This window comes from Ahaetulla prasina, unplaced genomic scaffold, assembly GCF_028640845.1.
Source record: "Ahaetulla prasina isolate Xishuangbanna unplaced genomic scaffold, ASM2864084v1 Contig226, whole genome shotgun sequence".
Taxonomy (NCBI): domain Eukaryota; kingdom Metazoa; phylum Chordata; class Lepidosauria; order Squamata; family Colubridae; genus Ahaetulla; species Ahaetulla prasina.
In genome coordinates, this window is record NW_026681983.1 from 3284 (window position 1) to 13233 (window position 9950).

The following is a 9950-nucleotide window of genomic DNA, read 5'->3' on the forward strand; positions in this document are numbered from 1 at the left end:
TTGATGTTATTTTGCAAGTTAGTTAGCAGGTTGTCAATTTAGTTAACCAAAGGCTGTAGCTATGATAAACCATTACCATATGAAGGAGGTCCTTGGTGGTCTCTGAGCTTGGTTGTTTTCTTACAGACATTTCACGACTCAAACTGGAAACATCATCAGTGCAAACTCCCTGCCCTTCTAGCACTGATGATGCTAACTAGTTTGGTAATGAAATGTCTGAAAGTAAGAATTCAAGCTCAAAGAGAGCCCCAAGGACAGCTCATTTGAACCCTGAGGGGCAAATATAGCAATAGCAATAGCACTTATTCACAGTGCTTTACAGCCCTCTCTAAGAGGTTTACAGAGTCAGCCTATTGCCCCCAATAATCTGGGTCCTCATTTTACCCACCTCGGAAGGATGGAAGGCTGAGTCAACCTTGAGCCTGGTGAGATTCGAACTGCCCAACTGCACTCAGTCAGCAGTCAGCAGAAGTAGCCTGTAGTACTACCTTCTAACCACTGCGCCAGCGCTTCTCCTTTACTGGCATTAGCATACAGCCCATCTACCACTGTCGTTGGGTAGGGTAAAGTGAGTGAATCAAGCAACAGGTGCTCAGGGTAGCATCAAGACTGGATTCCCAGATATGTGGTACGTTGATAGACCAAGTGATGGATGCCATTGTGTAGGTTGAACTAGGAAGAGTTTTATATCTCTTCTTTCAACAGATCTGTCTGTCTCCCTAAGGTCTGTGTCATAGGGAATGTGGCGACCAAGGATGCGATGGTCCCAGTGCCGATCAGTGCCTGAACTGTTTCCACTACAGCCTTGGAAGTGTTAAAACTGGCAGGTAATCAGCAGGAAAAAGCCAGAAAAAGATGGGGGGTCGCTGGTCAGGGGTAGGTCACAGAGAGAGTTTTAATCCATTTTGCACAGTTAGTTCCACACGCAAGATTTCTATACTAACAACATGTTGTATGTACTCGTTCCCCAGCTGTACACTGTGGCTATTAATCTCAGATTTTTCATAGGTAACATGACCACCAGACAATTCCTTACCCTTTTTAAAAAATACCAGTAGCTTCCTCCTCCTCCCTGCCTGTGGGTCTGGCCCTGAGGAGGAAGCAGATTGATAGAAAAAGTTACCCTAAGGTCTCCGACTTCTCCTTTCTAACTCCATCCTTCTAAGGCCGATTTCCCCAACTTGATGTCCACCAGGCAGGTCAAACTACAACTCACATAATTGCCAGCCCATGGAGCCAAATGTGGAGCTAATCTAACAACACTTGGAGGACATCAGGTTGGGGATCTTTGGTCCATGATCCACCCAAGAAAAGGCATTAATGTTTATGATGGAAGACGTCACAGAAAGAATCATATGCCAGCTACTTTGCTGCTCTTCTTCATTTGGCAGCTCTTGCCATTGTGGGTCCTCCTTGGGTCTAATCTGGAACATTTGTGGACTTTTTTCCAGGAAGTGTGTGAACTCCTGCCCTCCTGGCTACTTTGGAGACAGCCTGCAACATAAGTGCCGCAGATGTCACAGGGGCTGCGAAGCGTGTTTGGGCAGAAGCCAGAACTCATGCACAGCCTGCAAGCGTGGTTATTACCACCACCAAGAGACAAACACTTGTGTGATGCTGTGTCCAGCTGGGTTTTACTCTGAAGACGGTAAGAAAGGGAAATCAATGCCAGCACTCACCGATGGGTGGGAATATTTTTTTCCCCTTCTCTGAGGGACATCTACAGTACAATCTACAATGGTTTCACTCCTATTATAATATTTTTATATTTCTTTTCATGAAGATGACATCAATGATCCCTGTCTATTTACCTCCCTCCCTTCCTTCCTCTCTCCCTTTCTCTCTTCCTCCCTCCCTCCCTCCCTTCCTTCCTTCCTTCCTCTGTCCCTCCCTTCCTTTCTCCCCTCCTTCCTTCCTTTCTCCCTTCCTTCCTTCCTTCCTTCCTTCCTTCCTTTTTTTTATTTTTTATTTACATTTATATTCCGCCCTTCTCCGAAGACTCAGGGCGGCTTACAGTGTATAAGGCAATAGTCTCATTCTATTTGTATATTTACAAAGTCAACTTATTGCCCCCCCAACAATCTGGGTCCTCATTTTACCTACCTTATAAAGGATGGAAGGCTGAGTCAACCTTGGGCCGGGCTTGGACCTGCAGTAATTGCAGGCTGCTGTGTTCTAATAACAGGCTTCTTTACAGCCTGAGCTATCACGGCCCTTCTCCCTCCCTCCCTCTCTCCCTTCCTCCATCCCTTCCTTCCTTACTTCCTCTGTCCTTCCCTTCCTTTCTCCCTCCCTCCCTCCCTCCCTCCCTCATTCTGTCCCAATTATTTTTATGTATTTTTAATTGTATTCATCTTAGTGTACTTTAGTTGGTCTCTTGCAAAACAGTTCTAGAGTTACCATCATTAGCAGCAATATAAAAACACATTAACTAAGAACCGTAATAGTTTTAAATCAAATAATTTGTCTTTTAATTGATTTCACATTTTTCAGATTGCCAAAGCTACCCCGAAGCTCTCATAAAATTGAAGGAAAAGCATAAGACTTTCCAACACATTAAACAGAAGCTTGTAGTCTTTGTTGCAACTTTGGCTTTAAGAACCGGGGTTTTTTTCATCCTTCCTTGAAAATGAAACAGCTTCTAAAACCTTTAATGTTTGCACTCAATTGGTAGTTCCACTAATTGACTGTTGTCCTGCTTAGGGAGAGCAAAATCAATCAATTTTGGTTTTGTTACATTGTAGGAGGGGAACCATGTCAGTCTGTGGAGACAAAACATTAGGAGTCTGGTAGCATCTTTTCCAAGTAACATTTTTTTTTATAAAAAAAGGCATAAGCTTTCATGAGCTAAATTTCATTTTACCAGATGCATGGCATAGCTAGATTGATGTAGGATTTACATTGGGATGAGATACGTGATGGATGGATGGATGGATGGATGGATGGATGGATGGACAGACAGAGATGGACAGACGGAAGGGTGGGTGGGTGAGTGGATGGGTGGATGGGGGTGAGTAGGTGGATTGGTGGATGGATGGAAGGAAGGAAGGAAGGAAGGAAGGAAGGAAGGAAGGAAGGAAGGAAGGAAGGAAGGAAGGAAGGAAGGACAGGCAGAGGGGAAGACAGGTTCGTTATGCATATGTAACCTGCATTGGGGGCCAGTTTGGTCTAGTGGTTAAAGCACAGGATAGAAATTTGGAGACTGAGTTCTAGTCCTGCCTTAGGCATTTAAGCCAGTTACATGACTTTGGGCCAATCACCAGGAGACAGTGAGTTCTAGCCCCGCCTTAGGCATGAAAGTTGGCTTAGGCCAATCACCAGCAGACTTGTGAGTTCTAGTCCCGCCTTATGAATGAAAAAGTCCCGCTTTAGTCACGGTGGAGTGACTTTGGGCCAGTCCCTCTCTCTCTTTCTCTCTCTGTCCGACTCACCTCACAGAGTTGTTGTTGCAGAGAAAATAAGAGGAGGAAGGAGAATTAAATATCTTCACCACCTTGAATTATATATAAAAATGATAAAGGGAGGGATATAAATAAGTATCTGCATTATCAATCTGTCTTCCTCTCCTTCCACCCCGTGCCCTGGCTCACCCCAATGTAAATCTTACACCAGTCTAGCTATTCCATGCATTTGATAAATTGAGCTGTCCCTTATTTCCAGAGCTGATACCTTTTAATAAAACCCGTAGCTGGAAAAGAGTGTTTTATTTTTTGAGATTTTGTGACATGTTTCCCTTTTCCTAGGTGAAACTAATTTTGCTTCATGTTTGCGTCAGTTTCCTTTTTTTCTTCTTCTTCTTCTAGCACAAAGGGCAGTTTTATTTATTTAGTGCTTTTGGAAGCAATTTTCCCTAATGCGCACAATTTGGACAGGCAAAGTATTCTGACAGCGTTTAGAGAAATACTCAAATTGTTGCAGAAGTGTGTTTTAGCTAACCTGTTGGGATAACGTGTACAATTTTCCCTCCCACGGTTGTTCTTCATTGATTAAAATAGGAGATCTGGGGACTGATCAAGGATAGCTATGTTTGGTTGATTGACACGCGGCAGGATTACATTACTGAACCTAACACTTAAATAAATGGTATTTCTAATTGCAAGTGAAGACTTCCAAACAATGCAACTAAACTAATTTAATCAATGGGATTGAGTAGTACTACGGATTTGGCTTCAAAATGATGGCTTGCAGGGACATGCATGTAATATCTACGTATATCAGGGGTAGTCAACCTTTTTATACCTACCGCCCACTTTTGTATCTCTATTAGTAGTAAAATTTTCTAACTGCCCACCAGTTCCACAGTAATGGTGATTTATAAAGTGTATCATCGTCTGCGCATGCTTCTCGCGCATCATGGATTGGGTTGTTGGGGGGGCGCCAGCTACCAGCTCTGCTTGTCTGTTACAGCTGGGTGGTGTGGGGGGAGATGCGCGAGCTATTCTGGGACGAGGCTCTTTTGTTTGCGGTTGCACTAAAGCGCCATTTAGTTTCACTTACATAACGTGAACTAAACTTATGCGTGAGTGATACAAATAGTATATTTTCAGAAAATTAAATTGTCACGGGGAATTTTATGACAACCTAATGAAAAAGTTTTTAAATAATGCTATGAAATTTTTTTAAAAAGTCAATTAGATTAAGAAAAAGGAAAGTGCTTCAGTATCGGACAAAACTCCTCCCGCCCACCATGAAAGCTGGAACTCCCATTCCCACTGACATATATGCAGCTTTTTAAAGTATATTACTGAGAAAAGATGCAGCTGCTTTAAAGAGTTACAGAGCCACCATCCATGTCCTTGCTGGCTGTGCAGAAACATGCTGGATTCAGACGGAAAGTACTGCTTAACCTTATTAACCAAGACATTGATTTAATCTCCTGCCAATCTGAAATGGGATGAGGAACGCTTCTGACGCTTTGCAATAAAATCTGGGGAAAAAAGCATCAGTGGGTTTTAAAATCAGTACTTTAAATTAATTGACCTGGGTTTTGAATATTTAAGATATGCTTGCCAAAGTTTAGCATTTCTCCAAAATGAAAAGGTCTAGGAAGTAATATATTTTAAGTTGAAATGAATTATTTCTGTCATCCCGCCTAATTTTTTTTTTTTTTAAAAAGTACCCTTATTGTTCAGGGGCAGATGGTTTAACTTGCCGTCAAATACTCTGTAAGTCATAAATGTTACACCTGCAATTATGCATTCCTAATCGCTGGCATTTCTTTTCACCCTGCCCATTTCTCCCTACCCTGCAAAGGTCAAAGACGTTGCCAGAAGTGTCACCAAAACTGTAAGAAATGCTTTGGAGAGATGGACAAATGTTCTATCTGCAAAGATGGATTCAGGTGAGTAGTAGCTGGTGAAGAAACAATGCAAGGATTTCAGAAGTTAACCCCCGCTAGAAACTAGCACTGCAGTTTCAGCTGATAGAACAAAGAAAGGGAGATGCCAAAAAATTGCTAATGTATTGTTGCTGGATCTCCTGTAAATATCACAAAGAGTAAAGGTCAAGGTTCCCATTGTACTATCTAGTCATTCCCGACTCTAGGGGGCGGTGCTCATCTCTGTTTCAAACCCAAAGAGCCAGTGCTGTCTGAAGACGTGTCCGTGGTCATGTGGCTGGCATGACTAAACGCCAAAGGCGCAGGGAACGCTGTTCCCTTCCCACCAAAAGTGGTCCCTATTTTTCTACTTGCATTTTTTACCTGCTTTCGAACTGCCAGGTTGGCAGAAGCTAGGACAAGTAATGGGAGCTCACCCCATTATGTGGCACTAGAGATTTGAACCGCTGAACTGCCGACCTTTCGATCGACAAGCTCAGCATCTTAGCCGCTGAGCCACTGCGTCTCTCTTTCACAAAGAGTCGGTGATGTGATTTCTAGTTTATGTGTTTCCATCATTTGAAATGCCCAGCCTTTGATCCTTCTGGCTTTGCAATAAGCCCTATACAGGTTAATCTCCTAACCAAACTAAGCTTGCTCACTGTGGGAGGCATTGACTGGCCAGGACCTTTAGTTCTAATAATAAGGAGACCTTTTAATTCTTCTTTCTTTCCTTCTTTCTTCCTTCCTTCCTTCCTTCCTTTCTTTCTTTCTTTCTTTCTTTCTTTCTTTCTTTCTTTCTTTATTTCTTCTGAAATTCTCTGAGCAAGACACTTGGAAATGGTTTTAAACTTTTATAGACAATTCCCAGCATCAAGTAACAAATGTCCATAAAATAAGGGAAGTGTGATTTCGCACTATATAAAGTGACATCCCGGAACACATTTTAGTAAGTGAAAATTGATGCAGAAGATATTTGGCAGACAGTTCCTATATATTTATGCCCTCTTTTTAGATGAGAGGACATCGATGTTGCTCAAGGTGGCTTATGGGGGGGTGGGAGAGAGAGAGAGAGGGAGAGAGAGATGGCTGATGGATGGAGGCAGGATACTCATTGTTTATTGTAGGAGCAGACTATCTTTTTTGGTCCGGTGTGTACATTTTGAGGTTTGGGGGGGGGGGAACCGATTGTGTGCATTCTCAGCAAATGGCCATTTAGGATGGCACAGCTAATTACAAAAATATCCATTTCCTACACGGGAGATTTTCTTAGCAGCTGGTGGCAGTTGGCTGACCTTGTCTGGTCTTGGAAACTATGCAGGATTGGCGCCTAGGTAGTCAACAGACCAGGGATGGCAATCAATTTCAGCTCTCCACGCTGAGCTCCACTTCCAGTAAGCAATTCAAGCTTAACATACTTGACGTTGATAGATCAGTTCTCCGCTGCTGAGAAGAAAGGAGTCATATGCAGGTAGAAGATCTCCTCATTTCAGAACATGGAGGTCAAGCCATTGGTATGTCACTCCCAAGCTTTCAGTCCTGGATCTTTTCTTCTGTTGCTTTTGGTCAATGGGGTTCTTGACTCTTCTTATTTATTTATTTATTTATTTATTTTGTCACAACAATATATGTAGGTATCATACAAAAAGATTATATAGTATATAAACATATATGAGTAAATATAAGGAGGTATAAGCATATATATAGGAAGAAGAAAAGAAAAACAATAGGACAGGAACGGTAGGCACGTTTGTGCGCTTATGCACGTCCCTTATGGTCCTCTTAGGAATGGGGTGAGGTCAATAGTAGAAAGTTTTTGGATAAAACTTTTAGGATTATGGGAAGAGATCCAGAGTCAGGTAAAGTATTCCAAGCACTGATGATTCTGTTACAGAAGTCATATTTTCTGCAATCTAGATTAAAGCGGTTGACATTAAGTTTAAATCTTGGGCATCAAAGCTGGAGATATTTGTTTCATGTTCATTTAATTATTCTACCTGGCCTGAGACTCATCGGTTTCTGCCTTGCCAACTTCACTTCTCATATCGGAACTTAGTCGGAAAACCATCAGAAAATCCCAAAAGAAGACAATCAGATATTTTTACTTCCATACTTGTTGCTACAAAAACCTACATCCAGTGGTGCCCACCAGGAATCAGAAGAGGTAAACTAACAAGGTGGCTCCTTGCTCGATCTTCTCAGTTTGAGGGTGCAGGTTTGTTCTCCAAGCCTATGGGTTGGCTTCCAACATTTCGTTACCAACACGATGGTTTGTGTGGTCAGGTCTTGTGATGGGGAGGTCACATCAGGTGAGGGCCTTGTTGTTGTGGCCCACCAGCAGCCAGCAGAGCTGGCAGCAGATTCGGACAGTGAGGAGGTTGGGGAGGAACATGGGCCAGTCCTGGAGTCTTGGGAAGACTCTGATGAGGGCTCTGCGTCAGAGGCAGAGAGGGGGCCAGTGCCAGATGCCAGTTATCAGCTGCCTTTGGAGTCTGACATCAGTGAGGCAGACGAACAGCTGGAGCCTGTTCCCAGTGTGCACATGTGCAGAGTTGCCAGACGAAGAGAACAGCTGAGGAACAAGGGTCGACTTGGGAATAAGGCCACAGGTGGACGATGGATGGCCCTACTCAGAGGGAATAAAAGAGGAGCGAATGGGGAGTGGAGTTTGCAGGAGATCATTAGTTAGCTTAATTGGTTCATGACTCTCAGAGAATCCTTGCCAAGTTTTGAAGATATCGGCCTGGCAGCTCTCCAAGCCAGAGAAGGTCTGTGACTGTAAATGCTCCCTTGAAAGACTTTGCTGGGATGTGAATGTGAGAAATCCACAGTAACTTAATAAAAAGGGGAGTTTTGTCGGCACAAGAAGTTTGTGTTGTGGTTTGGAGACGCCTAGGTCAGAACACTTGTGATGGGTCAAGTGTGGGTCGTGTCAAGTGACCTCCCCATCATAAGACCTACTGACCACATGAACCCCTTATAACAGAAGAACACCGACAATGACATTCCCTTAAATTCCGCTGAAGATGTTGCATACCTGGTAATGAAACGTTTGGAAACCAACCCACAAGCTCGAAGGGCGAACCTCCACCCTTGTCTTACATCCGAGCTACAGATATTCCCCACTATCACAAATTTTCTCAGTTTCTCCTGGGGCTTCCTCCCATCCTCTCCAGGATCTCCTGGACATGCTTCCAAAGACAGACGGGAGCTGCAACCACCCACCATTTTTCTCATCTAAGAATGCTTCTCTCTTTAGAAGGAAAACTTTTCATTTAAATTACAGGTAGTTCTCGACTTGCAACAGTTTGCTCAGTGACCGTTCCAAGTTACAACAGCACCAAAAAAAGGGACTTACGACCATTTTTCACACTTACGACCGTTGCAGCATCCCCATGGTCAGCCCCATGGGAACTGTCTCATATTTATGTCCCGTGATCTCTTTTTGCGACCTTCTGACAAGCCAAGTCAATGGGGAAGCCAGATTCGCTTAACAACCGTGTTGCTAACTTAACAACTGCAGTGATTCACTTAACGACTGTGGCTAGAAAGGTTGTAAAATGGTGCAAAACTCACTTAACCAATGTCTCGCTTAGTGACAGAGATTTTGGCCTCCGTGGTGGCTGTACGTCGAGGACTGCCTGTATTTTTAAATCATAGGAATAGGAAACAACAAAGAATATCAAGTCAAGCAAGGCCCCTGATGGGCACCAAGGAAGGGACATTAATAGCTGTCTGCTCATTCTTTAATCATCTGCACAACCATTGGTTCTTTCTTTCTTTCTTTCTTTCTTTCTTTCTTTCTTTCTTTCTTTCTCTCTCTTTTCTCTTTCCTTCCTTCCTTCCTTTCTTTCTTTCTCTTTTCTCTCTCTCTCTCTCTCTTTCCTTCCTTCCTTCCTTCCTTTCTTCTTCCTTCCTTCTTTCTTTCTCTTTTCTCTCTTTCTTTCTCTTTCTGTCTCCTTCCTTCCTTCCTTCCTTCCTTTTCTCTCTCCTTCCTTCTTCTTTCTTCTATTTTCTCTTTTCTCTTTTCTCTTTTTCTCTCCTTCCTTCCTTCCTTCCTTCCTTCCTTCTTTCTTTCTTTCTCTTTTTCTCTCCTTCCTTCCTTCCTTCCTTCCTTCCTTCCTTCCTTCCTTCCTTTCCAGAGTGTGGAGGAAGCAACTCCTGGCAGTGACTCCCATTTGTTCTGATGGACAAACCTGCCCTCTTGTTACTGGAGTAAAAGATATTTTGGTCCAGTCTTCTGATTGCCTTTATCGTATTTATATTAGTCTATCCAGCCAACCTTAGAATTCAAGAATTGTAACTCAAGTAGCAGGAGGCTTCATAAAACCATGCAGTGGGAAAAATAGAAGGAGGAAGGAATATTTAGTATGTTCACTGCCTTCAATTATTTATAAAAAATAATAAAAGTGGGATCGAAACAATTTAAATATCAAATAACAATGAACCATAATTGTTCCCTTGTATGAAACTTGCAGCAGAGGCCCATAAATAGAGTACATGCATCATCCAAAGCTGTAAGTGGTGTCTTGGATCCTGAGTAACTCTGTGAACCCAATTGCTCTGGCTTATAAAGTGGGATTCATCGTTTAGCTAATATTGAGTTACTCAACAATCTTGACTTAAGTAACTA

General features: G+C 42.8%; 1 long non-coding RNA gene across 1 annotated transcript; it reads left to right on the top strand.

The window, feature by feature from the left end:
• Positions 1–722: 722 nt before the first annotated feature.
• On the top strand, positions 723–5341 carry LOC131187302 (uncharacterized). The gene is made up of 3 exons (XR_009152515.1): positions 723–827; positions 1452–1648; positions 5254–5341. It is a non-coding gene; the product is annotated as an uncharacterized LOC131187302 (long non-coding RNA).
• The last annotated feature ends 4609 nt before the right edge of the window (positions 5342–9950 follow it).